The 5,672-nt window shown below is 41.7% G+C and overlaps 1 long non-coding RNA gene across 1 annotated transcript; it reads left to right on the forward strand.

Annotated features, from left to right (window-relative positions):
• Positions 1 to 6: 6 nt before the first annotated feature.
• On the forward strand, positions 7 to 2,455 carry LOC132452870 (uncharacterized). The gene is made up of 2 exons (XR_009524529.1): positions 7 to 862; positions 893 to 2,455. It is a non-coding gene; the product is annotated as an uncharacterized LOC132452870 (long non-coding RNA).
• Positions 2,456 to 5,672: the final 3,217 nt, after the last annotated feature.

The following is a 5,672-nucleotide window of genomic DNA, read 5'->3' on the forward strand; positions in this document are numbered from 1 at the left end:
TGCCATGCTCACTTCCATGCGTTTTGTTCTTCATTTGATTAATTAATTTGATATTATTCAATGAAGGGAAATTATATAATTTGCATAAACAATAACGAGTAATGGAATGGACCTTTACAGAGGGTTTTTTTGACATGTGAATAGTCTCGCTGTCAATTATTTTGAAGCAAAAGCACACAAATGCTGGGCTTTTTTAGCAGACTATACTTCCCAGAATACCTTCCTGGAATGTGCAGTTTCCAGCCCCTCTTACACATGTAGTCCTTCCCTGCAATGCTACTGAGGATGTACTATAGGCTGTTGTGTGATTGGAATGGGGGGGGGGGGGGGGGGGGGGGTGATATTTCGGGAATCTGCACCAGCGTTTTGCCGAGTAACGTTTGGGGACCGCTGACTGCACGGCTGGCTCCTCCTAGGACGTAGATCAGCGACGGTTTATCGGACCGCACCGATGCTTTTCGGGGTGATCCGACATAATATCAATGCAGCTTCTTTTGTTTGAGAACAGATCCTTTTTCCCAGACAGGTTCCGAAATGAGGGAGTTCCTCTCAGTCCGCAGGCTTTACGGCTCATGGCCTCCATAAGTGGAGAGTGAGCGAACATTCTCTGCTGAGGATCGCCGAGGGCTTATCTCAATTAGCCAATGCCTTCCGGTGATCCGATAACAATATCAACACACTTCTTTTTTATTTTTTACAATCAAGCACCTTTTTTTCTGTATTTCTGGAAACTGGACAGGTTACAAAATATGGGTGCTTCTCTCACTCCGCAAATTGATGGCGGCTGGCATTGGCAAGTGTTGCATTACCGCACGTGCTTGACTGTCCCTTGGCACGTGTTCCGGCGTTTCTGTGTCAATATGTGCACAGACGAAAATGTTCCTGAGCGTAGGCGCATGTAGTGTAAATCACTAGTGCTGCCCGATATGTTATCCCAGTAATTTACGGGAGCTATCTGTGAAAGGGGCGTACAACTCCAGACTCAAAAAGGACCCGTTGCTGACATTAATGAGCTTACCCTAATTAGCAACCTTGTTGCTTAGGTATCCAATCAGCGGCACAAAGAAGAAGGGGACATTTAAAAAACAAACATATTTTAGGTCTCTTTCACATCGAAACTGATGCATCGCTATCGGATTAAATACCGTGTAGGTTCCTAATTGGAAGAAGATTACACCAAACTATATTATCTACATGGTTCACTGTAATTCATCTAACATCTATCATATTTATGAGATTCGAAATCATTATGCAAGGCAGTTATTTAAAACCAATCCTGGGAGATTATCAGTGGATTACATTAGATCTGGCCACCACAGCACTATACTTTCCCTGGTTACCGGGGCACGCTCCCATGGATGAGAGTTTCGCTCGAGCGGAGACGGGACACCTCGGAGAAATCAAGAAAGTCGTTGTTTACGTGCCGCGGTTACCTCGGCTGAGCTCGCTCTGAACAGCCGCTGGGGTAGACGGTCGTTCAGCGTTTTTCTGCGGTAGGAGACGCTTCGAAGCCCCAAAACCATCCGTCTCCCTTTCTCTCGTTATTCAGTTGAGTGCCGTGAGAAACGCTTTGTTATGGATGCTTGTGTTTGTCAGCAGTCCAACACACACGCCTTCACAACACAAACACTTTCTGATGGGGAAAAGCCATCCTTCAGTTTGAAAGTAAACCAAGAGTTCTTTGTAACTGTACTCAGATTGTTGCATATTACAAACAAGTGCTGCTGATTTATTGCATTTCGTTTTCATGATGACATTTTGGAAACAGTTCTTCACAGAAGATGTCTGAGGCACATTGGTTGCTATTGTTTTCACAACTAGAAAATAAAATCTGCATGCCATTTTCATAATGTAATTCTGTATAATCGTGTATGAGACTGTATAATAGGATTGTCAGGGTCCTTAACTTATTTATGTTTTGTCAGAATTGTTTTAACAGGGTATTATCACTTTTCACTCAATACGTGCATTTTTCTTATATTTATTTGTTAAAGAACATCGGTGACATATTTTTTTTATATTTCAGTGTAGGCCTACTTGTTCTTCCCTTTTGAGAAAAAGGTAGATATTTCCTGGCTATCGATTGGCTCCAACACATTGGATCTAGGCATGATTGGTGGCGTTTGTTTGGGATTAGCTGTAACCTCAAGTATGACGGTACTTTGGCTTGTATTACTGGGACAATGCTTACCGATAGAAAACGTGGTGGAGTAGCACGCTGTGCCAATTCAGTTCTCAAATCAAATGTTATCCCAGTGGGTGAAATTCATGTCAAATGCTATAGTGACTAAATCTGTCATGACATTTCGTTTTAAAGCACAGTAGGTTATGTGTTTCTACATTGCGTTTTTACAGTTGGTGTTCTGACAATGTTTATTTTCTTTTTTTCTTTTGACATATCAACTGCTGGTCAGACAATGTGAAATAAATAATGGGAACTGTAACAAAAATACAACATGTAGTGACTGCTTCCTCTCTATGTCTCCTAGAGTAAAATTATAGACTAAACCAGATTTAAATGATATTTTATAAAGAATATTTGATTATCTTGTTGGTTGAAACAATTTCACTTATTAAAGTATGAAGGTGTGTGTGTGTGTGTGTGTGTGTGTGTGTGTGTGTGTGTGTGTGTGTGTGTGTGCTTGTGTGCGTGTGTGTGTGTGCGCGCCCGTATGCGTGTAGTTATGCATGTGTTTAGGTTATGTGTTTTACTAGCCTGAGGTGAAGACTTTTTGAAAATGCTTTGAAAAATCGAAATGAAAAGGCCTCCATAATTTGCAATCTCTGTATGGTTTTAGTAGCTCAGAAGTAGTTCAATTGTCAATGTAGGCTTTAATATATGAAGCTCTGTTACCTCTATTTAGGGAAATTAAGCATAGAAAACGTCTAAACTCTCTATTAAGTTATTCGTTTATCATGTGTATCAGTAAACATCTACTTAATTTAACTTTCAGTTCCTGTAGGTGTTCATAACAACCATATTGTCGTATAATTAAGATTAAATAACATTTAAATGAACATTTCACTAAACCACCCATTTCGAGTAATTTGATGTAAAATAAACACAAAAAAAACAACAGACAATCATGCACTGCCTATGGTTTGGAAGGTGGGTTTGATTTATGACTGGTATGCGTATGCAGCCTTTCACCTTGAGATCTCTACATCTATTTATGCACGTCAAAGAAGGCAAGGACTTCGCTGGGCACCTGTTCTCCGGTACCCGTTGTTTGTCACTTTCGTAAGGCATAGAAATCACTTGGAACTGCATTACCATATTTCCCTGTAGGCTATATGGATATGTAAAGTGGGACTGTGCTAGCAACAGTTCTACTGTAGCTGATGCCTGTCACCAACTAGACACTTTTTCAAATGTAGGGAAACGTGAGACACATAACGATAGATAAAGATGCATTTAACTATGTTGGTCGCTTCGTTTCTGGAAGGAAACTATTTTGCAGACTTCTGACTGATTTGTTCACCGTTCTGACTCTGGTCAGTGACAACCCAGTCTGTTGATGGCTCTGATGAGTTTTTTCCAGAATATCCTGTGTTGTGGGTACGTGAATATTGGTGTTTTCTTTCCAAAACGAACAAGCGGTTCTTTATCTTCCCCCGACGTTAACTGTGTGGTCTCTCGAGTTTTCTACATTAAAGAAATCGTATGGTAGCTACAGCTCGACTGGGGCTGCTAGCGAAGCTGCTCAGGTCATACAGGTATGATCAACTGGTCTGATGTTAGCTGTAGCCAAACACTATTGAAACAGCTAGTACGTCGCATACAAGCCAGTGAATTATATGCAATACAGTTGGACAATCATCGTTGGGGGTCAATTCAAGAAGACATCACTTCTGCAACCGCTGGAAACCAGGACAATCGGGCAGGACCATTTTGGACTGCTACTACCGCTTTACAAAAGTGTTATCACTCGAGTGCAAGCATTGCCCCCCGATGCATCTTGGGTACATTGCAGCATCCACAGAGAAGCGCTGCTGCCAAGGGAATGCCTGACAGCCTGACTGAATTATTGAATAATACAGTGAGAATGGTGAACTTTGATAAAGGCCCCTAAACTCAAGCCTTTATTCCGCCCTGTGCAACAAAATGGGCAGCAATCATTTACCGCTGTTGCTCCATGCTGAAGTGCGGTGGCTATCAAGGGAAACGTCTTGGCACGGTTATTTTGAATTGAAGGCGAGATTCACGGTTCTTTTCATCGACCAGCCTTTTCATCTGTGTGGCACGTCGCATTACGATGAGCAGCTCACGAGGTTGGCCTATTTGTGGGATATTTATACTCGCCTGAATGAACTGATTCTCGGACTGCAGGGCCTCTCAGCGACGATATTTAATGTGAGGGACAAATTGAGGCATGATTAAAAAGCTGGGTCTCTGGTCTTACAGTTTCAAGTTTACCGCACGATTTTGTTTGTGCAAACGAGACTCAGAACTGCGGACAGTGTAAAATTTGATTTAGAGAAACACCTTGTAAACAGTTACGCGCGTACTTCCCCGAAACAGACAACAGAGATAACTGGATTTGTTTTCCGTTTATTTCACCAACTCATACCAGCCACCCATTTCTGAGTGAGAGAGCTCATATACTGTATATATCCATGAACGGGTCGATGAAATTGAGTTCAAACAGAAGGCGCTGACATATTCCTGGTTTGCCTTGCACGCAGAGCATCCTGAATTGGCAAATCATGTCATTAAACCTTTGATGCTCTTTGCAACAACTTACCTATGCGCGACTGGGTTCTCAACTCTCAACAGCATGAAGTATGACAAAGTTCAGGCAAAAACTATATGCGGAAAATGATATAAGACTGAAACTATCTCCAATACAACCAAACATTGCAGCGTTATGTGAGGCTATTTAAGCACGACCCTCACATTCATCTGCGTTTGGTGAGGCATTAAATGTTCAACTATGCAATGTGTGCGTTTGGTGAGGCATGAAATGTTAAACTATACACAGTGAGTGTATCCAGTGGGTAAGGTCATGGTAATATGTACAGAAAAGTGGATGTCTCTCTGGATGTTTTGAATAGTTACAGAATTATCGATTCAGGTATACAGGTGTATTGCATGCGTTTTCATTTCTTACAGATTTGACCATTTTTTAGTCCACTATTAGTCCTTGCAGTTGTTGTGTTATGTTGTGCGTGAGTTTAGGTGAAGATTACCTGTGTGAAATCCAAATAAAGCATATATATATATACAGTATATATATATATTATATGTGTGTTTACTTTTTTGTTTAGAATTACAACAAAAACATTACGGTGAGCTGTTGTGGTGCTGGGGTCCTCCTCAGGATGTACTGTTCTAAGCTGTTAGCATGTCGGCGGGGTTCATGATTATGCTTCCCTGTTGCAGCCCGACCAACAGCGCAGGGTAGCGTGCTAGTACGAGGGTGTAAGGTTCAGGGATCCTTGGCAAGAGAGTGAAATACAGAATTGGAAGAGAAGAAAAAACGTCCAGCATCCGCATAACCAATCCAACCCCCTGGCCAATCACAGCGGTATCTGATTCAGTGGTCTCACCTGATTGACACTCAGACTTCCAATCTTCAATTTGATACTTTAATAGGCTCCCAGCAAAGCTAATCGACTTACTTTGGACCTTAACTCCTCCATGATGTGCAGTATGCAGGATTCGATCAGGC

The sequence above is a fragment of the Gadus macrocephalus genome, chromosome 23 (assembly GCF_031168955.1).
Source record: "Gadus macrocephalus chromosome 23, ASM3116895v1".
Taxonomy (NCBI): domain Eukaryota; kingdom Metazoa; phylum Chordata; class Actinopteri; order Gadiformes; family Gadidae; genus Gadus; species Gadus macrocephalus.